General features: G+C 35.4%; 2 long non-coding RNA genes across 4 annotated transcripts in view; one reads left to right on the plus strand and one right to left on the minus strand.

Annotated features, from left to right (window-relative positions):
- Positions 1-16,333, minus strand: part of LOC129532064 (uncharacterized) — a 96,153-nt gene extending 79,820 nt beyond the window's left edge. For all 3 annotated transcript variants that reach the window (XR_008677663.2, XR_008677660.2, XR_008677662.2), the window contains exons 1-2: positions 16,156-16,333; positions 12,963-13,063 (exon numbers count right to left, since the gene is read on the minus strand). This is a non-coding gene — a long non-coding RNA (uncharacterized lncRNA). The remainder of the gene's footprint in view (positions 1-12,962; positions 13,064-16,155) is intronic.
- LOC134756640 (uncharacterized) overlaps positions 1-27,761 on the plus strand; it is a 143,876-nt gene that overhangs the window by 9,086 nt on the left and 107,029 nt on the right. The window lies entirely within an intron of this gene.

A 27,761-nucleotide genomic window follows, 5' to 3' on the forward strand; every position in this document is an offset into this window, starting at 1 on the left:
TTTTCCTCAAGTTGAGTCTTGCCATGAAGCTTACTTAAGATTGAACTACCCACAATGGAAAAGTGTTACATACATACACATATACACAAACATATAATCTCTACTCATTATTTAGTCCTTCTGTATCATGTTCAATAATGGATTTATAAGGTGCTGCTCTCTGAGGTTGAGGTGTTGGTTGTTTCTGCCATCTTTTTTGTTTGTTTGTTTGTAATGGATTCCCACTCTGTCACCCAGACTGGAGTGCAATGGCTTGATCTCCTCTCATCGCAACCTCCACCTCCTGGGTTCAAGCAATTCTCGTGCCTCAGCCTCCCAAGCAGCTGAGACAACAGGCGCTTGCCACCATGCCTGGCTAATTGTTGTGTTTTTAGTAGAGATGGGATTTCACCATGTTGGCCAGGCTGGTTCTGACCTCAGATGATTCACTCATCTCAGCCTCCCAAAGTGATGGGATTACAGACATAAGCCACTGCACCAGACCTTGCTAACCTTTTTTTTTTTTAATGTATTTTACTGGGAATGCTATATACTTCATCTGTGACATGATATTATGTTGGTGATATTGTCCAATACCAGTTTAACAATAATAAGAGAAAAATAAAAAATACTGTGTTTTTGACAAAATCAGTGTTGTTAATGTTAATTTACTTAGTATTGGCATTTCCATTGTTGACTTTCTCCACCAGAGATTTTAAGTACTCTTAGAATAGGAATTTATTTTTTTCATTTCTCTTTTCTAAGAATATGTAAGAATGGCAAGCAAAATCTTTGATTTTGATTATAATACTAGGGTGCTTTCAAGAAATGGGTTAGTATAATTTTGAATTGTTTGAATCAGTACAATGAATACAGAAAAATGAAAGATTAATTCCAGAATTAAATTGATTTGTAGGAAAATAATTCTCTTCCCTATTCCACCCTTCCCAAAAATAACAGATAAGTGAAAACTTACTAATTTACATGATGTTCTATATAACTATGTATAAATCTAGAATGTGTTTTTCCCCCAATTTGGTATCAATAAAATTTTTAAGTGATCATTGTTAACTTATTTGAATGCTCTACAATAAGAAAAATATAAAAGTGAAAACCAAACCTGTGCTAGTTTTTCAAGGTAACTCATCATTTTTCTTACCTTTATGTTACTTCTTTACACAGTGAACATCTGAGATAAATCTAGGTAATACTGTAGTATAGCAGAAATGTGATTATTTAGATAATCTCACTGCTGCAGATCACATATACCAATGCCTGAAATTGCATTAATGACATGTAATCACTTATTTCTCTATCATAGATAAGGTTTGAAATGTAAATACCTTGGAAGAGGGTATATATTGATTTTAACTTGTGTGAAAATAAATAGGTAGTCTTAGATCCTTTTTTGAAGGTTTATTTTCAAACAAAGAATAAAGAGAAAAAATATGGGCAAAAGGGTGGAGTGTATCGCAGAAGGAGAAAGAATACAGAGAAACGATCTTGAAGGCACTGAGTTGCTTCTTTTCCTATTCCACATTAATACGAAGGCCACCCTAATGAAGACCCTCTCTCAAAGCTGACCTGGTATATTTTCACTCTACTTGAATCCTCGGGAGTGATGCCACAGATAAGCCGTTACCTGCTTTTAAAAGTTAATTTATTTTCTAACTAGAATTTTAAAAATATTCAGACTATAAAACATAGGGCAGTGTGCCATCTGGGACAGCCTGACCCACTGTATAAATTCTAGGAGTTGAGTAGTCGGAAGATTCTCTTTCTATTTGGGGTTATTGTAGGCATCAGTACAGGAATATTTTTTCAATAATGAATAGAATCATGTCTCAATTGTTTACTTGTCAGGATCAACTTGACTGCTTTCTGAAGATCACTGTGACACGGTAAATGTGAGAAAAGTAAAGGAAATTCTCAAAAAGAAATGGTTTAAAGCCTGAGTTTTTGTCAGTCACTTAAAAGTAAAAATAAAATCCATATACATATTTTTAATATGTACAAAATACCAAATTTGATTTTATGCTAAACTGAGCGTCCTTATGGGATTAAATAGTTTGGCTGGTAATTTTTGATATTACAGACATAATTTTTTTTATTTTAACTTTTTGTCTGTCTGGTTAAAACTCTCAAATATCATCACATATTGTAACACTTTGTCTTGTCCTTATATTATCTCATCATTTCTAAAATCATCAAGAATGAAGAGAATAATTGATTTTCTTAGTCATATTCCCTCCACCCCAAGGGAATGTATAAATGCTTCAACGTTCCATTTTAAAATTTTAGGAAAGTCTTTTAATTATCTCAAACTTGGAACTTAATTAATAATCTTTTACCTCATAATTAGCTCATTGCTTTATCAGATATACATGTATTTGCTAACTCATGATTGGAACATTTGTTCTAGTTATTGTTTTAGGTGCTGCAGAGGAAAGGGTGAATAACACATGCATTCAGCACTCCATCAGCTTGCAATCTTTGAGAGAAAAACATTTATGAAAATTATGAAACCATACTACCACAGTGCTTAAAAAGAAAGTCTGTGTGGGATCTTCCTAGAAGAATGTGTAAAAATCCGGAGGAAAAGCCATCAAATTCAGTCTCAGGTGTAGTAAACTAGGCTGAAAAAATCTGTAAGGTAAAGTGATGTAAATGACGTCTTCATCTTGAAGTGCAAATGCAAATAAGAGCTGCAGACCAGTTGGGAGGTTACTACAATAGCACAAGAGACAAATGGTAGTATGTTTCATACCATGGTGATACTTAAGCTGGAGAGATTTATACTGAGATAGCTTTGGTAATGCATTCATTAAGTCTCAGTTAATTGGATTCAAGGGGTACATAGACGGAGTCTCGCTCTGTCGCCTAGGCTGGAGTGCAGTGGCGTAATCTCCACTCATTGCAAGCTCCACCTCCCGGGTTCACGCCATTCTCCTGCCTCAGCCTCCCGAATAGCTGGGACTACAGGTGCCCGCCACCATGCCCGGCTAATTTTTTGTATTTTTAGTAAAGACGGGGTTTCACCATGTTACCCAGGATGGTCTCGATCTCCTGACCTCGTGATCCGCCCGCCTCGGCCTCCCAAAGTGCTGGGATTACAGGCGTGAGCCACCGCGCCCAGCCTCAAGGGGTACATATTCTTAATTAAATAATATAATCATAAATAAGCAGAATTCAAGCTCTGAGTTTCTAGTATTTATTAAGAAACTATGCTATATTATGCACATAAATGTTTATTATGAAATAGGAAATATAATATGAATACTTACTCAGAATATAATAAATGATAATCATAAGTAGGTTCAAAAACTATAAATCTCCTATAATTTCTCCAACCTCTAGATGGACTCTGAGGCAAGATGGCTGTGAATGACTACAGAGCTTTCTTTCTTTTGGGCAACCTATGTTGGAAAATTTTGTTAAATACATTTTTATCTTGGACAGTTAAAACCCTAAATAGGCTGGACATGATGGCTCACGCCTGTAATCCCAGCACTTTGGGAGGCCAAGATGGGCAGATCACCTGAGGTCAGGAGTTCGAGACCAGCCTGCTCAACATGGCAAAACCCTGTCTCTACTGAAAATACAAAAATTAGCTGGGCATGGTGACGGGCGCCTGTAATTCCAGCTATTTGGGAGGCTGAGGCAGGAGAATCGCTTGAAGCCAGGAGGCAGAGTTTGCAGGGAGCCGAGATAGCATCACTGCACTCCAGCCTGGGCAACAAGAACGGGGCTCTGTCAAAAAACAAAACAAAACAAACAAACAAAACCCTAAATAAACAAGCTTCTTTGTGGGAAAAATATATTTTTTATCTTGGACAGCTAAAATCCTAAATAAATTTATTTGTAGAAAAATAAACTTTAGTATATTTTAAAAATTTCATTATGACTATCAAATAAAAGTACATATACTAATTATAAATAATTTAAACAATAGACCAAAGTTGAAGGATAGTATTAAAAATAATTTATCTCTTAATAAAATTTACTTCAGGCATATTTATATTGATGGAGAGAGAATAAAAGAGAGTAAGAGAAAAAGAAAGTTATACAGACACTCAATATCGAATCATATCATACTAAATAAAATGTATTCATTTTAAGTCTTCCCAAGTTTACCAAGAAAAAGAGAAATTACAGTGAAATTAAAAACATTGCTGAGCTTTTAATAATTAATTATTCATCTAAGAAATAAAACAAAACAAACTCCGTCAGATCTTTGGAAAGTTGATCCTACAAGTTTCTGGGAACTTTATCATTTGGCAATTATTTCCTCATCTAGAAACAGATATGCTTGATTATTCCTTGTGTTCTTTGTGCATGACATTTCAAGTTGTTAACTGCTTTGTCACATCATGTATCTATTTATGCGTTAATAAAACACCTTGTTGGGCATGATGGCTCACGCCTGTCATCCCAGCACTTTGGGAGGCCGAAGTGGGTGGATCACTTAAGCCCAAGAGGTCGAGACCAACCTGGCCAAAATGGTGAAATCCTGCCTCTACTAAAAATACAAAAATTAACCCGGCATAGTGGCACGCAAGTGTAGTCCCAGCTACTCTGGAGGCTGAGAAAGGAGAATCGCTTGAACCCTCCCAGCCCCCAATAAAAACACCTTAAAGCAAAACCCAACAGTTTTCCACAATGGTTGAACTAATTTAAATTCCCACTGACAGTGTAAAAGTGTTCCTTTTTCTCCACAATCTCACCAGCATCTGTTGTTTCTTGACTTTTTAATAATCGCCATTCTGACTATGAGATGGTATCTCATTGTGGTTTTGATTTGCATTTCTCTAATGATCAGTGATGTTGAGATTTTTTTCATGTTTGTTGACCACATGAATATCTTCTTTAGAGAAATGTCTGTTCATGTCCTTTGCCCACTTTTTAATGGGGTTGTTCATTTTTTTCTTGTAAATTTTTTTAAGTTTCTTGCAGATTCTGGATATTAGACTTTTGTTAGATGCATAGATTGCAAAAGTTTTCTCCCACTCTGTAAGTTGCCTGTTCTCTCTGATGATAGTTTCTTTTGCTGTGCAGAAGCTCTTTTATTTAGTTAGATCCCATTTGTCAATTTTTGGTTTTGTTTCAATTGCTTTTGGTGATTTCGTCATGAAATCTTTGCCCATGCCTATGTTCTGAATGGTATTGCCTAGGTTTTCTTCTAGGGTTTTTATAGTTTTGGGTTTTACAGTTAAGTCTTTAATCCATTTTCAGTTAATTATTGTATAAGGTGTAAGAAAGGGGTCCAGTTTCAGTTTTCTGCATATGGCTAGCCAGTTTTCCCAGCACCTTTTATTAAATAGGGAATCCTTTCCCTATTGCTTGTTTTTGTCAAGTTTGTCAAAGATCAGATGGTTGTAGATGTGTGGTTTTCTGAATTCTTTATTCTGTTCCATTAGTCTGTCTGTTTTTGTACCAGTACTATGCTATTTTGGTTTCTCCAGCCTTGTCGTACAGTTTGAAGTCCAGTAGTGTGATGCCCCCAGCTTTGTTCTTTTTGATTATGTTTGGCTTGACTATGAAAACTTTTTTTGTTACATATGAATTTTTGAATAGTTTCTTCTAATTCTGTGAAGAATGTCAATGGTAGTTTAATGGAAAAAACATTGAATCTATAGATTACGTTGGGCCATATGGCCATTTTCATGATATTCATTCTTCCTATCCATGAGCATGGAATGTTTTTCCATTTGCTTGTGTCCTCTGTTATTTCCTTGAGCAGTGGTTTGTAGTTCTCCTGGAAGAGATTCTTCACTTCCCTTATTAGCTGTTTTCCTAGGTGTTTTATTCTCTTTGTAGCAATTGTGAATGTGAGTTCATTTATGATTTGGCTCCCTGCTTACCTGTTGTTGGTGTACAGGAATGCTTGTGACTTTTGCATATTGATTTTGTATCCTGAGACTGCTGAGTTTGCTTATCAGCTTAAGAAGCTTTTGGGCTGAGATGATGGAGTTTTCTAGATATAGGATCATGTGATCTGCAAACAAAGACAATTTGACTTCCTCTCTTCCTATCTGAATACCCTTTAAAAATAACATTTTTTTAAAAAAATTGAATTAAAAATTAAAAAATCAGAGTCTTTTGAGCCAGATCCAATTGACTACACATTCCAGATCCACAAATTACTTATTATGTTGCTTTGGGAAAGTCACTTCATATCTCTAAACTTACATTTCTTCATATGTAAAGAATAACAGTTCTACTTTATTGGGTTGTTGGGATGATTGAGGAGATAATTTATGTGAAATGCTTATAATAGGGTGTGCATTATGCACATTCAATTAATGTTACATGTCAGAGTAGAGTTTATATGTTTATTTCCTACTATCTTTCAATGGGCATGCTCTCAGTATAACATTATATTCCACAGATGTTTAATTTTATATCTTTATTCAAGAGCACTTAGGTAGTGAACAACATGCTGAAGAATTTGATATGGATTGCTAAATGCCCATGTGAAACATAGCTTATAGGAGGCTGAGGCAGGTGGATCGCTTGATGCCAGGACTTAGAGACCAGACTGGTAACATGGTGAAACCCATTCTCTAGTAAAAATACAAAAATTAGTTGAGTGTGGTGACACATACCTGTAGTCCCAGAAATACCATTTGATGCAGAAATACCATTTGATGCAGCAATCCCATTACTGATTATATACCCCCAAAAGTATAAATCATTCTATAACAAAGATGCATGCATGTGTATCTTCATATCAGAGCTACTAACAATAGCAAAGGCATGGAAGCAAACCAAATGCCCATCAGTGATAGACTGGATAAAGAAAATATGGTACACATACACCATAGAATACTATGCAGCCATAAAAAGAAATGAGATCATGTCCTTTGCAGGGACATGGATGGAGCCAAAAGCCATTATCCTCAGCAAACTAACGCAGGAACAGAAAACCAAACACCACATGTTCTCCCTTATAAGTGGGAGCTGAACAATGAGATCACATGGACACAAAGAGGGGAACAACACACACTGGGGCCTGTCAGGGGGTGTGGTGGGGGGAGGGAAAGCATTAGGAAAAGTAGCTAATCCAAGCTGGACTTAGTACCTAGGTGATGAGTTGATAGGTGCAGCAAACCTCCATGGCACACATTTACCTGTGTAACAAACCTGCACATCCTGTACCCCAGAAACTTAAAATAAAAATAAAATTTTTAAAAAACCAGTTTATTATTTCTCACAGTTCTCTCAGTGGTAAGGGCATTCTTCTGCTAGTTTCCCGTGGACTCACACATGTGGCATCCTTCAGCTGGAGAATCCACTGAACCTCTCTCCTCATGTGGTCATTGTTCCTTAAGGCCACTGGACAAGACTGGAATTTCTCAGCTGGTGGCATCTGTAGTACCAGAGTGCAGTCCACAATGTGCAAACACTTATCAAGCCTCTGCTTGCATCATGTTTGCCCATGTCTCATTGGTCAAGCAAGTCCCATGGCCAAACCCAGGATACTACGAAAGGGACTACATAAGGGCAAGAATATTGAAAGTGGGATTGATTGGTGGGACAATTGATGGTATAATCTACCTCCTTTTTAATAAATAGTACATACACATTCTAATTCAAATTTTAAAGTAAGATAGACTATGCATCTTTGCCACTTTAAAAAATATCTTAGATAGGTGAGCTCTTTTTTTTTTTTTTTTTTTAGTTTCCTTTAAAAAGGAGTTAAAGCAAACTGCTGTCAGTCATCTGGGTTACCAAAGAGGGTATCTCATCGTTGTCTCATCTCTTTAGAAAAGGCCATCTGTCTGCACACCATCAGTGGAGGGTCTCAGCATATCTTGATGTAGGACAGAGTGAAGTTTTCCAAGCTATGTATTTTTTTATTGAAAATATTAAAATATGACAATCTTCTTCTTCTTCTTCTTCTCCTTCTCCTTCTTTTTTTATTGAGACGGGGTCTTGCTCTGTCACTTAGGCTGGAGTGCAGTGGCACGATCTCGGCTCACTGCAATCTCTGCCTCCCAGGCTCAAGCCATCCTTCCACTTCAGCCTCCCAAGTAGCTGAAATTATAGGTATTTTCCAACATGCCCAGCTTTCACCATGTCGCCCAGGCTGGTCTCAGATTTCTAGCCTTGAGTGAGCCACCCATCTCCATCTCCTATAAACTATGTTTTAATTTAAGATAATATCCATTGATCATTGTTATGAAGGTTAGGGAAGTGATCCTCTTCCAATTCTTCTGCCACTTCTTTCTTTACTTCCTGATTCTTATTAGTTATATTACCATTATTACACAATTATATATATCATTAATGTTCTCTAAATTATGTTCTTGAAGTTTGTAATTTTACTTAGCATTTCTTTCAGAAAGTTTAGTATAGAAGAGCCCAGGCCCTGAAGTCGGAATACTTGGGAGTAAAATCACTCTTCCACTTCTTCTTAACTGTTTATATTTGGGTATATACACACACACACACATACACACACACACACACACACACACACAGAATGATGCATGCATATATATAGCTAGATATAATTGTGTTGATATACATAGATATGTATATATTTGTGTGTACATGTACACATAAAGTTTTTCCATCATAATAAGTGATCAAATACTATTCTATATTTTCATTATAGTGTGCAGACAAACTGATTCTTACCAGTGGCTCTTGTACCCCAATACTTTTTACCTTTAAATATGTTTAATTTGATTCATGCCTTAATTGGTTGAATTTCAACTTTAAGAAATTTACCCAAAGAATACTCATAATGGCAGCTATCATATTACCTTGTATATGATGGGAGCTTGGTAAATATTTGTTGAATAAATTAAAGCTGGATATTACCTGTATTGCTTCATGGCATAGATATTTTATGTTTTGCTTTTTTATTTGACTTACATCTTAATTGGATATGATATTTGCAGTTCAAACTTTATTTCCTTGAGAAATTTGTAGACATTTTTGCTATTGAATTTTAGTATGTGGTAGTTTGAGTCAAGCCAGATTTTTCTTTTTCTCTTGCAGATAGTTTGGGTTTTTTAGCCTAAATGTTTGAAGAATTATTTTTTAATGTTGGAAGTTTCCCAATTTAACTATTATGCATCTCATTTTTGAGCAATCTGTATCACTTATTTCTTCTTCTTTTTTTTTTTTGTTTTTTGTTTTTTTTTTTTTTTTTGACAGTCTTGCCTGCTCCCTCACCCACGCTGGAGTGCAGTGGCGCGATCCCGGCTTGCTGCAAACTCCGCCTCCCAGGTTTAAGCGATTCTCCTGCCTCAGACTCTCGAATAGCTGGGATTACAGTCGTGCTCCACAACACCCAGCTAATTTTTGTATTTTTAGTAGAGACGGGATTTCACCGTGTTGGCCAGGCGGGTCTTGAACTCCCTACCTCAAGCGATCTGCCCACCTGGGCCTCCCAAAGTGCCGGGATTAGACACATAAACCACCATGCCCAGCCTATATCAATTATTTTTTCTGAAACATAGATTATCTTTTCTTCTGAAGACTGGCCTTTTTCTGTCATAAAATGTTTCTGGTAACAAATTTTTCAGTTAATATCTGCCCATTTGTTGGGCGTTAGGCCTCAGAAACACCAATTGTCTTTGTGTTGGGTCCTTTCTGCCTCTTCTTCATAACTACATTTTCTCTGTTAAAATCTTAGGCCGGGCACAGTGACTCATGCCTATAATCCCAGCACTTTGGGAGGCTGAGGCAGGCAGATTACCTGAGGTCAGGAGTTCGAGATCAGCCTGGATAACATGGTGAAACCCCGTCTCTATCTAAAACATGAAAAAATTAGCAGGGCATGGTGATGGGAGCCTGTAATCCCAGCTTCTCGGGAGGCTGAGGCAGGAGAATCGCTTGAACCCAGGAGGCGGAGGTTGTAGTGAGCTGAGATCATGCCACTGCACTCCAGCTTGGACAACGGAGTGAGACTTCATCTCAAAACAAAACAAAACAAAACAAAACCCTTATTAACAGCCTATTAATAGAAACTGCATGAAGCATTTCTTCATGTTAGAATTATGACTTTCAGCCTTGTCTCTTTGTTATGTTTATTAGGCTTTAAAAATAATACTCTTATATTTTCAATTAGCAATCTCTTCTATTATCTTTATGTTGTTTTTTGCGTAGTTTTTAGTCTTTATTTTAGATTGTTTTTATTAAAATTTCCTATCACTTAGTGAACTTCTGAGTGATGTTTTTGCTTCTCATGTTAAGTTTTGATCTTTGATATACTTGCAGAATGTCATGCCGTTTCTCATCAACTTGCTCATGCTTATTAAATTCTCCAGCAATTGTGTTTGCTGTGTAAAGTGTGGCAGTTTTCTAAAATTTATTTTTATTTTATTTGAGAAGACTTTGATTCCCCACTAATTTTAGTTTGAGAGTAAGGAAATTTATTGTTCTTTCTACTCTTTTTCCTTTCTTCACTTATTTGGGTCAGAGGAAGCCTCATTGAATGCCAGGACTTTCACCATTACCTAGTACGAATTGTCTATCCTACTAGTGGTAGTGGAGACCATTTAGGAAGCAATGCTAAATGTGTATGCTCAAAACAGTAGAACTACAAAATAGATGAAGGAAACCTGAGAGGACTGAAAGAATAAACAAATGCACGACTATAATTGGAGAAGTTAACAACTGGTAGACCCAAAATAGGAAAGGATGCAGAATAACTCAGTAACACCATCAAATAAAAAGTATTTAATGAACATGTTTAGAACACTCCACCCAACAGCATCAGAATACACATTTCTTTCAAGTGTCCAGGAAAGATATGCCAAGATAAATCACATCCTGGGGCATGAAACAAACCTCAACAAATTTAAAAGAATTGAAAGCATACAGAGTGCATTCTTTAAACACCTTGAAATCAATAACAAAGATAAAGGACAAATCTTCAAATGCTAGAAACTAAAGAATATACATCTAAATAATCCATGAATAAACAAGGAAGTCTCAATGGAAATAAAAAAATACATTGCCTGAATGAAAATAAAAATAAAAAATATTTAAATTTGTAGGGCAAAGTTAACCAGTATTGGGATGAAAATTTACACCACTGAATGCATACATTAGTAAAGAGAAAATGCCTTAAATCAATAGTCTAAACTCCCACCTCAAGAACCTAATAAATAAATAAATAAATAAGTAAGTAAAATAAACCCTGACCAATCAGAAGGAAAAAAGAAATAATAAGGAGGGGAAATAGCAGAAATTAATGAAATTGAAACAAAAAATAAATAACAGAGAGAAACAACGAAAACAGCTAGCTGGTTCTTAAAAAGATTGATAAAATTCACAAACCACTACTAAGACAGATAGAGAAAAAAGAGAGTAGAAAAAATTACCAGTATCACAAATGAAACAGGGACATCACTATAGACTTTACAGACACCAAAAGGATAACAAAGAAATACTTCATAACTCTATAAATGTGAATTTAGCAATTTTGGTGAAATGAGCTAGTTCCTAGAAAAACACAAACTACTGCAATTCACGCAATATAAAATCAATAAGTTAAATAGTCCTATAACTGTTAAGGAAATTAAAATTTTAATTTAAAAAATACACCAAAAAATCTAGGTTCAGAAGGTTTCACTGAAGAATTATTTCAAATGTTTAAAAAATTAATATCAATTCTATACAATCTCTTTCTGAAAATAAGAGTAAAGAATACTCCAAATTCATTTTATTAAGCTAGAATTATCTTGAAGCCAAAACCATACAAAGACATAGAAAATACAAAGACAAAAGAAAATAGAAACTACAGACTACTGTCTTGAATATAGACACAAAAATCCTGAGTAAAATATTAGCAAATATAAATCAGTAATATATTTTAAAAAACCAAATTAAGGCTGGCTTAATTTTGAAAATAAAGTAATGTAAACCACCATATTAACAAGCTAAAGCAGAAAACTCTCATGTTCATATCAGTTGATTCCAAATATATACATACATGTATGTGTGTTTCAATGTTTTTGCCAAATTCAACATTAATCATAATATAAACTCTCAGAAAAATGGGAATAGAGGAGAACTTCCTGAATTTTATAGAGAACATCTATAAAAAACCTGCAGCTAACATCTACCAATGGTAAAAGACTGAATGTTCTCTCCTCAGATAAACAGCAAGGCTAGCATGTATGCTTTTATTCAGCCATTCTTATTTAACATAGGACAGGAAGTTCTAGCCAGTACAATAGGGAAAAGAAAGGAATAAAAAGCATGCTCATTGGAAAAGACAAAATAAACAGTGTCCATTTGCAGATGACATATTTGCCTACATAGAAAATCTCAAGAAATTGTGAAAAACGGCCGGGTGCGGTGGCTCACACCTGTAATCCCAGCACTTTGGGAGGCTGAGGCGGGCAGATCACGAGGTCAGGAGATCGAGACGATCCTGGCTAACACGGTGAAACCCCATCTCTACTAAAAATACGAAAAATTAGCTAGGCATGGTGGAGGGCGCCTGTAGTCCCAGCTACTCGGGAGGCTGAGGCAGGAGAATGGCGTGAACCCGGGAGGTGGAGCTTGCAGTGAGCCGAGATCGCGCCACTGCACTCCAGCCTTGGCGACAGAGCGAGACTCCGTCGCAAAAAAAAAAAAAAAAAAAAAAAAAAAAAAAAAAACAAGAAATTGTGAAAAACACTCCTGGAACGAATAGGTGATTTCAGTAGTGTTACAGAATGCAAGATAAACATACAAAGCTGAACTGAACTTCTATATACCAGTAATACACGTGTTGACAATGAAATTAAAATGTCATTTTCAATCACTCAAGAAAAGAAAATACGAGCAAATCTAACAAAACATGAGCAGGAGTGTATGCGGCAAACTGTGGAATGTTGATGAAAGAAATCAAAGGAAATGTAAGTAAATATAGAGGGATTTCATAGATTATAAGACTCAACATCCAGCCTGTGCAACATTGTGAAATCCTGTATCTACAAAAAATACAAAAATTAGCTGGGCATGGTGACACGCACCTGTCTGTAGTCCCAGCTCTTCAGGATGCTAACGTGGGAGGATCAATTGACCTTGGGAGGTTGAGGCTGCAGTGAGCCTGATCACACCACTGCACTCCAGGCTGAAAGACAGAGTAAAACCCTGTTTCAAAAAAAAAAAAAAAAAAAAAGATTAAACATAGTAAAGATGACAATTTCCCCAAATATATATATATATAGGTTTTAAATAATTCTTATTAAAATCTCACCAAGATTTTTGTTGATATAGAAAATATAATTCTAAAATTTATATTAAAAGACAAAGAAGCTTTAATAGCTAAAACTATTTGGAAAAAAAAGAAAAAAATCAAGTGCTAAGATGCATTTTATAGCTACACTAATCAAAACTATGTAGTATTAGTGGAATAAAATACACAGAGACAAATGGAGTGAAACAGAGAATGCAGAAATTCAGTATATCTCCATATATATATACACCCAATTAATGTATATATATATACCCAATTAATGTATATATATACACCCAATTAATATATATATATATATATATACACCCAATTAATTTTTGACAGAGATGCAGAAGTACTTCAATGGAGAAAAGACAACCTTTTCAGCAAATGATGCTGGAATAATTGGACATCCATAGGCAAAACAAACAAAAAGACTTTGGGAGAAGTCTCATGCTTTATATGTAAAAACAAAACAAAACAAAACAAACAAAAACCAAAAACCTCCAAATAAATTCATGGACTTCAATGTAAAATATAAAACTAAAATAGTTTTGATTAAAAAAAAAAAACCCTAGAAGAAAATATTCAGGATCTAGAGGTTGACAGAGTTCTTAGCCTTGGTACTAAAAGCACAATTCATGAGAAAAAGTTGAAAAATTGAACTTGAGGAAAATTAAAAACTTTTACTCTGTTAAAGCCCCCATTAACGGGTGAAAACACAGAGTGGGTAAAAATTCTTGCAAAGTACATATCTGACAAAAAGCTAGTGTGCAGAATATATTAATAGCTCTTAAAAGTCAATGGGAAAATAACAATCTGATTAGAAAATGGGCCAAAGATATGAAGAGAAATTTCATTGGTCAAAATACACAGATATAATTAAGCACATGAAAAAATGTTCAACCTTATAAGCCATTAGAGAAATGCAAACTAAAACCACAATGAGATATCTCTATACACATATCAAGGTGGCTAAAATAAGAAAATAGTGATAAATCATGGCAAGGATACCAATAAAACTCATCACTCACATATCGCTGTCACTCTGGAAAAGAGTTTAGCAATTTTTTAAAGAAAACTGAATGTGCAACCAGAAGCTGCACTACTCTGCTTTATCTCCAAGAAATGAAGACCTATGTTCACACAAACTGAATGTGCAACCAGAAGCTGCGCTACTCTGCTTTATCTCCAAGAAATGAAGACCTATGTTCACACAAAAACCTGGACTTGGATGTTTATAGCAGCTTTATTTATAATAGCTCCAAACCAGAAAATATCCAGATATTCTTTAACAGGTAAAGGGTTAAATAAATATAGTATTTCCATACTCTGGAATACTCAGTAATAAAAAGGAATAAACTCATGATACACAGAACAACATGGATGAATGTAAAGATAATTATCCTAAGTGAAGAAGAGTCCTTCTCAAAAGGTTGCATAGTGTAATTTCTTTTACACAGCATTTTTGAATTGGCAAAATTATAAAAATGGAGAAGAGATTAGTGGTTAACAGGTGCTAAAGAAGTGGTCCAGGTGAAAGGAGAGTAGGTTTGGCTACAAAAGAGCTACATGAAATTTCGCGTGTTGATGAAAATATTGTGTATTTAACTGTATTCATGTCATTATCCTGTTTGTATATTGTATCTTTCAATATGTTACCATTAGGGAAACTGGATTAGGGTACAATAAATCTGTCTGTATTATTTCTTAATGATTACAAGTAAATTTACAATTATCTTAATTAAATTAAGTAAATTAATTGAAAGCTTAATTAAAAAGAACACAACACAGGACTTATGAGATAAACAGGTTGAGACACAACACTCCAAAACTTAGTAACATATAATAAAGATAGGAACCTAATTAAAATAGTAGCAGTTTTACACATTTTAAGTGGTCACGAAATACATAAACTCTGTGATAAATATTACATTTCATCTTAAAAAAGAAAATCCCTTAAAGCCTAAAGAATTCTGTGCTTACTCAACCACTAGGAAAGGTTTAATAATATGATTAATATGGTTTTTGTAATTTCAAAACTATTACTAAGTTCTTATGTGCTTTTATGGGAAGAAAAACATGAGTCAACTTTTTAAATATCTTAACTGTAAAATTTTTTTGGATAGGTTATAGGAATAATCAATAATATATTATAAACTTACACTAGGATGAAATCTAGTTCTTGTATAATCTTGTCATTTATTCAGATGATTTGGTCTGTCGTGAGGTAGAGAATTATAACAACTTTTTGAGTATGAGACTGCTATACATTCAGAGTAAAATAATTTGGATTTATAAAGCATTTTTTTTTTACAGACTCTGTAGAGACTTGACAAAAATGGGAAAATGTAAGTATCTTAGCTTCATTTTAAGCTTCTTTGTAAAGTGGAGTTCTTCCAAAGTAAGCATTTATACTACCATTTTGAGGAAAATGTAATATTGAAATCTGTATGACTGTGCATAAACTTAATCCATGTGTGCCTATGTTTAGCAACCAGCTAGAGAATTAATATCCATCCCTTCTCTAGTGATAAAGACTCCAATTTTTTACAACATTGTAAAGCCTTCTTAACTAAATCATGGTTATGATAATAAATTCATGTCTTGAAGGGCTTAAACTCAAGAGAATAAAAAACTTAATAATGAAAGTTAATGGATTACAATCCATTTAAACTGTGCATTCAGAAAGACTTTGTTTCATTGGGGAGCTTTCTCTAGGTTAATAAATAAGAATCTTTTGTCCTGCATGTAAAAAGTAACCCTGGATAACCACACAAGCAAGGTCAGCTCACTGATCAAAATACTAACAGGGAAGTTATGGACATGAGGTGCTTTAAGGGCACTTTATCTCCAGACCTGGACCATGACCTTGACACAGGACATTTTTTTCCCTCTCTTACAAAATAGCTATTTACAGTGAGTTTGTTTTTGAATGACTCATTTGAGAAAAGAAGTAGCTTTTCATACCTAAAGATGAAAAATACCTGTAAGGGAAAAATGTCACGTTACTCCCTCATCTACTTATTGTTTGTGGGTCTCAAAAACACAAACCACTTTGATGATGGGATTAAATAAGTCAGGAAACACAGGATTTGGCCATGAGTCAGTTAAGCTGGGTTTTGGAGTTAGGTCCCATAAACCCCAAGAGATCCTCTTTGTTCCATAGGCACACCAACTGCCTTACTGCTTTAGAATGCTCTGAAGGTGATTTAACTGACCCGTACCAAACTGACCAGCCACTCTGAACTGGGTGCCCTGACCCAGGTGCATGTCTAAACATGCACGTAGGACGAGTTAGAAATTAGGAATTGTGAATAAGAAATACATAAATTGGGAAAATGGACAAGGTTTCACTCAAGAGGTGGAACTGGAAGGGAAAACTGTGACTCCCCTGAAAGAAAATAGCCATAAGTCAGGTGGAAGTCTGGGAGACAGGACCAATCTGCATATTAGACCCTAGAGGCAGAGAGAGCAGGGGTTATGGCAAAGTGTAAGGTTGTGTCTGGCCATTAAAGGACACACACACACACACACAGACACCCCTCCCAGTTCCAATCCTGAGTATGTAGCTTTGGGAAAGGGAAGACCATGACACATGGCAAAGAGCTACATCACTGTGAGCCAGTGATGGGCAGTGCAACAATGTTGTGTAGTGCAACGTCCTTTAGAAAGAGCTGGTTTTAAAAGTGAAGAAGAAAAAAATAACAACAGTAGAATATCAGCACTTAAAAAATCTACCATGACAGAGGTAGTGGTAATAGCAAAGATGACCCTAAACATATCTGATTTTATGCATAGGTGGTATAAATCTCAAGCCACATAATTCAGGTATATTGAGAATGATAACTTGTTCTATTACTCAATTTTATATTTTACATCCTCATTCAGCCGGAATGGAAGAAATTGAAATAATAATTTATCAGGGTCTTTCTTGATCCATGCATCTGTGTTCAAGTTGCAGGAGCCTAATGAACTGCCAAAGGGTCATTTCTAGTTATTTCTTCACTCTTGTGGAATGCCAGGTCATAATTTATTGTTCTTTAACTAGCCCTTTTGTGCCCCAGAGCTCTCAGTGACACATTAGTGATATACTTGGGGTCACAGGGACTAGTTTGCCATGCTCTGCTTTCCTGGGAGAGCAGAAACCTCACTGAGGATGCCTGAAACATAGAGATAGATTGATGTAGATAGACAGACAGATAGATAGATAGATAGATAGATAGATAGATAGATAGATAGATAAGCAGATAGATTGGCAGATAGATAATAGATAGATGATAGACAGGTAGATAGATAAATAGATCAGCAGATAGATTGGGAGATAGATAGACAGATAGATAGATAATAGATAGATTGGCAGGTAGTTAGACAGATAGATAATGACTCTGCCATATGAGTGAGACTTCCAGCTCATAGTGATAATGATGCTCAAGAGTACCAAGTTCTGAATTACCTTGCATGATGTAGTAGTATACTACTGGATAAAGCTGAGAAGAGATCACACCCATTTTAACCCATTATTTAAGATCTTGGAGTGACTGCCATGGTGTCCTCACAACCCAGTAAATGCTCATCTTGTAGAACTTTCTACAGTATGGCCATTGAAATGCTACTTAGCACAGATCCAGGTGGTCAGAAATCCTAAAATGTGAGAGACACATAACTTTGTTATTAATAATAATGTTAAATAAACTCGGTCGATACTTGACCGAAGGCTATGGAGCATGAAACAGATGTAGATCAAAAGCACCTAGAGGCTTCATTTATATCTAATTTTTCTTTTTAGGAGCTCTTTCTAGTAACCATAAGACAACTAATATTTAAGATAGTATTTATTAAAACTAAAAACAAATAGCTGTATATTATATCAATAAGGTATTTCCATTTAGTTTGCTCAAAACTTGTGCATATGGCAACAATTAAAGCTAAATATGCAATAGTAGTTGTATAAAGTAATTAGGTTTACTTGTTTATAACTCTTTTAGGTATACAAGTTAGTGTTAGGGAAAAAACTCAATCCCTATAGGAAACTCAAGGTTTCCTACTGCATCTAAGAAAGAGCAAAACTGGTAGGAAACAGGGCAAAAATACTTTAATATCCTCTATAATAGTATCAAACAATTATTATGTGTCAAGCTTTATTCAACATGTAACTCATTTAATCTTTAATGAGTAATACACTTATTATCTTCATTTACAGATAAGGAAACTGAGGCACTGAGAGGCTGAATAGGTTGTCCAAGGCAGTGGATGAGCCAAGATTTACAACCTGGCAGACTGCTGTAGTCTATGAACTTACCTTCTTCCCTCCACACCTCAGATACTCCAGTTCCCTTGGACCTTGTAGTTAACATGAGTTCAGAGGCACTAGGGCTTCAAAGTGGCATTTAAATTTAAGAATAGTCAAAGGTAATAGTTGCAGTGTTGAGTCAAATTATTAGAGATTTTAAATAAATTTCTTTACTTATGTGTAATAATGAAAATATTAATTTGTTCAATTGATTGAAGACTTCACATATCAGGATATATTATTTAGGTATGTATAGTTGCTGAACATTTTTTTATGGCCTTGTCCAAAGAATTTCTCCCTTCTTAGTGACTAGTTGTGGTCAATTTGTACCTGAGTTTATGATAATTTCCAAAGCATCGTATGGAAATATGAAGTTCAAGACATTAATTGGGGTCTTTAGGCAAAACCAAAAATGTAAGTTTAATTTACTTTCCTAAAGAAATCCACAGATCAAATCTTCCAATCATATATAATTTTAGAAAACGTGGTATGTGGTATGGAGTGAAATTTTGAGTCAGTAGACTAGAATATGTGTTTGCTTGCAGTGTGAACTTGGGAAAGCTACTTAACTTCTCTAACCCTTAATTTCCTAATTGTAAAATACAAATAAAAACGTGAGTCAGGGCCAGGTGCGGTGGCTCACGTCTGTAATCCCAGCACTTTGGAAGGCCGAGGCGGGCAGATCACGAGGTCAGGAGATCGAGACCATCCTGGCTAATACGGTGAAACCCCGTCTCTGCTAAAAAAACACAAAAAAATTAGCCCGGCGTGGTGGCGGGCGCCTGTAGTCTCAGCTACTCGGGAGGCTGAGGCAGGAGAATGGCGTGAACCCAAGAGGCGGAGCTTGCGGTGAGCCGAGATCCCGCCACTGCACTCCAGCCTGGGCGACAGAGCGAGACTCCGTCTCAAAAAAAAGAAAAAAAAAAAGTGTGAGTCAGATGAGTTGGCTCACACCCATAATCCCAGCACTTTGGGAGGCTGAGGAAGGTGGATTGCTTGAGTCCAGGAGTTCGAGACCAGCCTGGGCAACATAGGGAGACTTTGTCTCTACAAAAAGTTATCCAGGCATGGTGGCATGCACCTGTGTTCCAAGCTATTCAGGAGGCTAAGTTGGGAGAACTGCTTGAGCCTGGGAGCTCGAAGTTGCAGTGGGCCATGATGGCACCACTGCACACCAGCCTGGGCAACAGACTGAGACCTTCTTTTTTTTTTTTTTTTAAATGTCTATATAGGTCCCTGTGGAGATAAATGAGATAAAATACAAATGCATCCTGAAAAATGGTGGTACCTGCTCAAGTAATATTAGCTACTATCCCTATTTGAGCAAGAACATTGTAATGGCACCTAGAAAAATGTTTTGTCATCAAATCACTGAGGTCAGCCAATAAGGTATCTTTTGAGCCTGAAAAGTTCTTGTCATGACTCTCATGAATTGCAGAAAAGTATACCCTCTTTGGTCAGAGTGCCTGGATTTAAATCCTGTGTCTGTCTCTTACTAGCTTGTGATTCTGGGCAAGTTGCTTAATGTCTCTGTATTTCTGTTTGCTCACTTATATAATGCGTGTAATAATAGTACTCTCATTGGTTGTTATGAAGATAAAATAAGTTAATATTTATAGATTTTGCACAGCAGTGATTTACACACAATTACTACTACATAGGTGCTTGTTAAGTAAATACCTTCACAATGTCTTGCTCATTTAAACTCTAATAATGGTATTAGACTGTATGGTTTATTTAGTCAGATACATTTCTGGCATTTTTTGGTTTATGGCTCAAACAGAAAATTATATCATACCTTGTAGAGGTAAGCAGAAGTACAAGCTTTCAGATATTCCGCAAATATTATTTTACATAGCTGAATAGTTCACCTTCATGATGCTGACAAGTCTTGGTTGATTTATTATTTTTGGAATGTGGTGTCCATTGTGTATTTAAACTGAAATAATACAAGTAAAATTTTGAATTTGTTATATATTCTCAAATTTTGAATTTGTTATATATTCTCAATTTTGAATTTGTTATATATTCTCAAAGATGTCTGACATTATATATCATCCACATAAGAATTTGAGTTCATACACGAAGGAGAAAGCCTGAATAAAAGTGCAGTTACCTTGGTGGTGAGTATTGTGATTATTACACACAAACACACACACACACACACACACACACATCTTATTTCTGTAATAACGGAGTATTATAGAAATAAGTAATCAAGGGTCCAAATCTGCAATTTCCTGCAATCCTCAAGATTCTTGCAAATCCGCAATCTGTTGTTAACCAATAAAATTGCTCCGCAAATATAAACCCCATTCTCCATGTTGGATTCAGAGATTCTAATCTTGTTTTTCATCCCAGTGTATGATTAGATGCTGGCTGATTGAGTTTCTCAGACAGTGATGAGACGCCTTGTCAAGGTTACAGTCAGTAACTCAAACACTCCATCTCGTATCATTTAGAGTTGGAAGGTGGTAGCTGCATTTATTTCTGTTAAGTGAGCATTGGAAATAAATGGCAGGGTTTACTTTCCAACTTAACGCTTTTGTGAAGGTGAATAATGGATAGCTAAAAGCACTGGTGATATCTTAACAAAAAAGAATGGGAACTTGGATTTAGCCTGCTCTATCTGTCTAAAATAATATTCCCTGTTTTTACCTGTTACTGACCTCTCAGTAGTACCCTATTCTGTAAGCTTATTTTTTGGCAAAAACAAAAAATGTCAGAATTAAAGAAGAGATCATTAAGTATTTCTTCTGTGGAGTGTGAACCATATCACATACATCCTTAATATATTTTGTCAGAAGGTAACATCTACTTTGAGAGTGAAATTTAAAAATAAATCTTTTAAGAATATAGTTATGAATGGAAGCTTAAAAGGAGTGCTTTCTAGATCAAACCGAAGTCCACAAAAATATGATGTGATGATAATATGTCTGGGCTTCAACACAGAAAGAACAAGCATAGTTTCTTTGTAAGAAGTTACTGATGAGCATCACAATAACCAACTCAGGTGCATATGCCATCAAGAGAGAATACAGCTCTTTCTAGTTTCCTTGTAGAAAAATGGCCATTTTGTAAATAGCAAGAAATGACTTTCAAAACTTTGATGGAAAGAATGTGATCTCTGCCCGCTGCTATTCAGTAGTGATTCTCCTGACTTGTGTTGAACGGGGAGCAGGGTGGTTAAACATGACCAACCCATTGACTTTAAAGCACAACAAAATATGAGTTTTTAAACTGCCTACTCCCTTTGGCCACTCCTGCCTCTTGGTTTAACTATTGATCTCATTATCAAAATCAAGCTAAATTACCCTAGCTGCTAAGGTTTGTGAGAAAGCACAGCGAGGGAAAGGTTAGTGGAACCCATCTCTTGACTGCTGAATGCCTGGGGTCCTTTTACATGGCAGGATGACACATTGTTCCCTATGCTTTCATTGCCACAATCCTACTGTTCTGCAACCCGGTATATAATTTTTAAATCTATCTCATTATTAGCACATTTCGATAAAGTTCAAATTTGTATAGACTCAAAGCCATTAACATTTTGTAGCACATTCTGGGTGGCACATTTCTCATTCAGAAAAATGTCTACAGAGGAACGCTCTTCTGATAAATTACACTCCTTGGTTCATCATTTAAAACTTGAGACATCCACCTGCATATACATCTTATTTAAAGTGTCAAAAGAGGGCAAAAAAATCCACTGACATAAAGCGCCTTGTTACTTAAACTTCAGGGATCACTGCATCCGTTTTCCTTTTTCTCTGTTAACCGTTTTTTCCCCTACTTTTCTCTCTGTTCATTCTTTTTCAAATGAGAACCAATAAGGAGACAGAGAGAATGGGTAAGTGTCTTTTAAAACATAGTATTTAAACCCAATATTTGAGGGAAAAATATCAAAATGATTTGTTCATGCATAAACAGGGCAACCTAGAAATTATCTAGATACTTAGAAGCATTCTTTTGCAGATTCATAGCATTGCAAAATAATAAAATTATCTTCAGATAGATAAAGCTGAAAAAAACAATTGAAGTATTTTTATTTATATAGGAAGACCCAATAAAACCGTTAAGGTCTGGAGAGGTTTTTTGGGGTTTGAAAATTGAATGTTTATGTCTTTTACTACTGTTTAGGGATTTGTTATGGAATAAATTATAAAAGAACATGAATGTCATGTGGCTTAGTAGAGGCACTGTATAATTGCTTGCTTTATATACATCTGGGTATATTTTGGAATATAATGGACAATCATCTCCAAAGTGTCATGGGAAAGGCTCTGCTGAATGACTCCATTTTCTTATTTTGATACTGTGCAAGTTACCACTTGAGATTTATTGTCTTAGTGGTTCTCAAACTTTGCTGGACTCTAATTTGCTTAGGAGGCTTGTTAATAAGGATGCCCAGAGCTCAAATGCAGAAGAGCCTGGGATACAGTCTTGACTTCTGCAATCTTATACACTTCTTATATGATTCTGATGGACGCTAAATTTGGGAAATATTGAGTTCATGGAATTCTTCAGGGAATTTCTGTTAAACACAAATGTTTTTGGATATATTATCTCATAGCACATTATCACATGCTAGATTTAATACTTTTTCTGATTTATTTCTGCCTCATAGGATGGTGCTCAGGAAAAAGAACAGTGGTGTGTGATAAACTTGCTGGAAGGAGAGGCGGGCATTGGGGAATTGAGTGGGAGGATGGAGAAAACTTTGATTTAAAGCATTTGCCAATTCCTGTGGTGTAAATATTCTTATCATGGCTGACGTTAAGCCGCTAACGGATTGACAACCACTCATGAAATATTGGAATATCTAACAATCATCCCTTGTGAGCCAATGAGATTTGGCTTCTGCATTCCACTGAGACTATGAGTAATTATTTTTCAGAAGAAGGGAAGATAAGCTCTGACAATATGGTCTAAGGTCAATAAAGTGAGGCCAGAATGTGACGCTGTGTTGAAGACACCTAGGGAAGGACTACGGTTAAAAAAAACACATACACAAGAAGGGAACTGTGTTTTAAACAGGGTTTTATTTGGGGCATGGTTCTCTGGGCCTGTTGAGAAGGCTGTATGGATGGGGAAACTCCAGGAGGATGGCTGAGGTCAGGAGTCAGGTTAATGGTTTTGTGTAGGCAGCCGGAAAAGAGGCATTTTAGCGAAGAGTAGATGAGCCATTAACCAGAAACCTAACGGGCAAAAAATAAAAAAATAAAAATAAAGAAGTAGATCAGTCAAGATGCCAAAGCCAGAGGATGTAGAGAGCTAAAGTCTCTTGGGCAGACAAAGGCATGCAGAGATAAGACAAGTTACAGATGAGACTGAATGCCAATTCAGGGCAAATATCAGGAGCCCAGAGACTAATTGTGTGCTACATTTTTGCAGTGTTAAGAACAAAGGATCTGTTAACAGAGAAGAGCTGTGTGGATAACTAAAACCACTGAAATACAGAGATAAAATCCATATAAAGGGGAAACTCAAATTATCTTAACTAGAGTGATGACTTCCTAAACTGCAATATCAGTGTCATGGTGTGAACTTTCTGACATACACTAAGGATACCTCTTCAATTCTTATGTCCGTGACTTGGAAGCCACTTTTTGATGAAAGATTTTCCTTGTGGTTTAATATTTGAGGTTCCTTTTTCAAATACAATATCAAAAAATAGCTGCAAAGCTTCCTGAAATAACACTAACATAACGTTCTCTGTTAGGGATCTTCAATTAATTTATTAGCCTTATACTCACAGGGGCAGACCCTTGGAATGTGTATGAGCTTTTGTTCTTTCATCTGAGAGTCACTTATAGAAGAAGAAGGATTATTACTTTCTCTACTTCCCAGTCCCCTCAGGATGAAGAAGTGATCCCTCTAATCCCAGGCAGAAAAATTAAGGATCAATGATTCATGACATCTTAAGAGTATCATAGGGGTTCATGAACATGATGGGAGGACAAACAGTTTTCCTTTTTCTCAAAGAAATGCCTATTCTAACTGTATAAAAAACTGATATAATATGTTAGGATAAAGATACTATTTCAAGAAGCAATTTGCCTCTTTGTTATAATGAGAATAAGTCCATATAATGAATTATAAGGAAAAGGAAATAGAGCTGATTTGTATCCACAGAAACAAATGCTGAATGAATAGCCTTATTACGAATGTATACTCATTTTCTTATTTGATTTTGTCCAAATGGTTTCTCACCCTGACACTCATCTTGCAATATGATCCAGCATAAGGATTTAGAGACAAACAGTAATGTCTCTTATTGGTTTTGTATGTGAGCTGCTTCCCCAAACCAAATTGCTTCATGAAAAAGAATAGGAGATTTGATATCACAGAATTAAGAGGAATATGCTATTTACAACTGCCAGCCTTGAGAATCTCAGATCAAAAGCCAATCTAAAACAATACCTTGAGATATTAAGGCAGGGTATTTTACACCATACATTCCAAGAACATACTTTATTTTCCACAGCTTTCCTCTGTCCTTTAATTTGGATCCTACTAATTTAATTTGTGTAATGATCATGACAAGGGTTGGGTTAGAATGAAATCTTTCATTTACAATAATTTGACAATAATCAGAAACAGCATAGTACAAAGAAATTTTGTTTGGTGATAATCATAAAATAATAATATGAAAAGGTAATGTACTTTAAGCTTCTTGGTAATCAGAGGAAAAGAAAACATTATTGATTGTATGATTAGTATCAGAAGTGAGAAAGCACACCAATTTTTCAGATAAAATATTATTTTTTCCTTGAATTCTAAATTAATTTATATGAGAGATACTGAATACCATCACAATTTAAGCCCCTCAGTAATTATAGTAAAGGTAGTATGCCCTTAGGTTGATAATTCCACAAAAGATGAATCATGTAGTTCATACACATGGCTTTGTATTTGATCAGCGGATCTTAGTACTCTGCAAAAATCAAATTCTATAATAACTGCCAAAGTTATAATAGATAATAGTCTCCTAATTTCTTCATTCTTGATGGGTTCTCTTTTTTAAAAAATAAAAAGCAAAATCTATTAGCTGGTGATCTTAGTATATGAGCACCTGTATATGTAAGAATAGCATCTTCTGACATTATTGTACAAGGGGATGATAAAAGACAGCTTTACTTCCTCTCGAGTTTGCCCTATATGAAAATCTATCTACTTTTCCAGAAAAGCCGTATTGGAGTTCATCAAAGCCATTAGAATTGACATGTAAACATACCAGTGAATTTTTATGCATGTTAAAGACAATAATGCTTTAATCATATTATTTTACAATCAAAGAATTATACCAATTGCAGGTAACAGACTTATATATCACTACAAGCATTCCTTTTTTTTTTCCAGAAGTACATCAAAGAGGTAATCTTTGTGTTCAGAATAGCATAATTGTAACTTAAATTAATTTTCTCAAGGAGAAAATAAAAATAATTACAGAGAATGAGACGGATTCAGTTGTTTTGCAAATAACATTTGCAGTTATTTAAGAAAGGACTTTTTTGAAAAAAATTATGTGAGTTAAAAATGACTATAGATAATGGCTCTAGTGTTCTTACAGTTTCTAAATACTATATTTTAAATCTATCATCAGTTGTAGATAATTGTTTGAAAGATAAAGACACAGTTCCTAACTATGAAACAGAAAAAGTGATGATTTTTATAAAATTTGAAACTTTTTTAGAGACCAAAAATCTGAATATCTGAAAGAGAAGATTTGAGCTTCTATCATCTTGGAGGTCTTTTTCTAGAAATATCTTTGGGTTTGTGCTGACTAGAGGAGACAATAAGTATAACCCCACCTTGCAGTGACCAGATTGAACAGTTTAAATCCTACCTATTAACAAATGAAGGCTACTGTCAAATAATAACAATACATGTGAATAAAATCGTAACAGCACACTAAATGAGTTCTTTTAGGAGGAAATAGTTCTGTGAGCAGATGCTAAATCAACAATGATTATATTATCTTAAAAGTGTCTATCAACAGCTCTTTTTAGGTTACTCTAACGTCCTGAACAATATAGCAAAATATGCTGAAAAGTAAAAGAGTAAGATTAAAAATATATTTTAAAACAAAACCCCCGAATCCTGAATTCTGACCTTGTCACTGAAAAAGAAATTGAACTAGATAAATTGAACTAAACACTATTATTCTATTAATTTGCATTTGAGATCAAATATTCATAGTTGTATATGGATGTAAATCTGTCTCAATAGCCAATAAAGAAACTAGATTGTTCTTCTGTGCCTGCCTGGCTTATTTCACTTAAAATAATGATCTCTAGTTTCATCCATGTTGTTTAAAATGACTGGATCACATTCTCTCTTAAGGCTAAATAGTACTCCATTGTACATAACTACCACATTTTCTTTGTCCATTCATCTGTCGATGGACACTTGGGTTGCTTCCAAATCTTAGCTATTGTAAACAGTGCTGCAACGAACAGAGTGCAGATATCTCTTTGATACACTGATGTCCTTTGTTGGGGGTATACTCCCAGCATTGAGATTGCTGGATCATATAGTAGCTCAATTTTTAATTTTTTGAGGAACTTCCAAAATGTTTTTGAATTCTGTACTCAAAATGGCCAGTGAAACAGGTATGGTGCCTTTATTTGCAAAAATCACAATCTATCGGACTACTGAACAGCAAGAGCTCACTGTCTGGTTCCTCACTTGGCAGGTGCCATTGGCCTGTGGTTTTGTCTCTGAACTGGGATTTCTGGTAAACAACATGTTTGGAGGGTTCTTCCTTAATTTTACCCCACAGACTAAAAACTGTTGGTCTGAGTTCAGTAAATATGTAAACACGAATAACTAGTAAAGCATTTGACATCAAGCAGTTGCTTATTTTGGTCTAAGCATTTGACCTCCAAAAGTATATTGAAAGTTCCAGCCATTAACCAGCTTGGGGGAAATAACAGAATCTAATACATTGTGCTTTGCTGAGCAGAATCTAATACATTGTGCTTTGCTGCAATACATGTGTACATGCTTCACTATGTACACAGTGAAGTGCATAGGAAGTTTAAGACAACAGATTTTTGTTGTGTTGTTGTTGTTAAATGATAGATAAAAATAGCCATTTGTCCTCAAAATTAATTTTATGTTTTTAAAATTGAACCATTAACTTTCTCAGTGTTTTGTTTGTGAACTTTATATATTACACAACAGCTTGTCAATACAACTATCATTATCAACTTTAGAAAAGTAAGAGATATGATATAGAGCAGGGATCCCCAACCCTCAGCCACAGACCAGTACCAGTCCTCCCGCTGTGCGCCTGGT

This window comes from Gorilla gorilla, chromosome 11, assembly GCF_029281585.2.
Source record: "Gorilla gorilla gorilla isolate KB3781 chromosome 11, NHGRI_mGorGor1-v2.1_pri, whole genome shotgun sequence".
Taxonomy (NCBI): Eukaryota; Metazoa; Chordata; class Mammalia; order Primates; family Hominidae; genus Gorilla; species Gorilla gorilla.